Source organism: Penaeus monodon, chromosome 28 (assembly GCF_015228065.2).
Source record: "Penaeus monodon isolate SGIC_2016 chromosome 28, NSTDA_Pmon_1, whole genome shotgun sequence".
In the NCBI taxonomy this organism is placed as follows: Eukaryota; Metazoa; Arthropoda; class Malacostraca; order Decapoda; family Penaeidae; genus Penaeus; species Penaeus monodon.
In genome coordinates, this window is record NC_051413.1 from 27,373,141 (window position 1) to 27,373,707 (window position 567).

Below are 567 nucleotides of genomic sequence, written 5' to 3' on the forward strand. Positions count from 1 at the left end.
CTACTAAACAAAAAAATCCCGTCCATTTCAGAAAGGAAGGAAAATGGCTTTTACTCAATCGGTTTATAGCTGAAAAAAGGGTTAAAAGTTAACAACGAATCTCCATTTGCAAGAAATGGAAAGAGCGAAAAATGAGAAGATATAATACCACGGACGTTCTGTTTGTCAGCCTCTCCCTCTGGTGTATCCATGTGTATTATTCAGTACAAAAAAGAGCTCTTGGGGGCCTCTGGTTTACGGAATCCGCTTAGAGACGGTATATGCGAACGCACTCTACGTCAGAACGTACGCGTACGCTGGATACAAACGCATTCTCGTCCGCACATACAGTCTCTTCTTGGCAGATAAGTCTACGGACATGGCGCGCCCACATTCAACTTACAACACGCGGATATATATTACCTTGCGTGACACACTCATACATGCACGTTTGCAGAACATGCGAAAATCAACAGAAATACGGGTAGGCAGGCAGAAAGTCAAGGAGAAGAAGTACAGATAGATAGATAAAGAGGACAAAGAAAGAAAGAGAGTATAAAACCGGAGTACACAATTTGTTCCAGACGT

General features: G+C 42.5%; 1 protein-coding gene across 1 annotated transcript in view; it reads right to left on the reverse strand.

Moving 5' to 3' along the window:
• Positions 1-567, reverse strand: part of LOC119591128 (SCY1-like protein 2) — a gene marked incomplete at its 5' end in the record, with an annotated part of 331,697 nt that overhangs the window by 267,113 nt on the left and 64,017 nt on the right.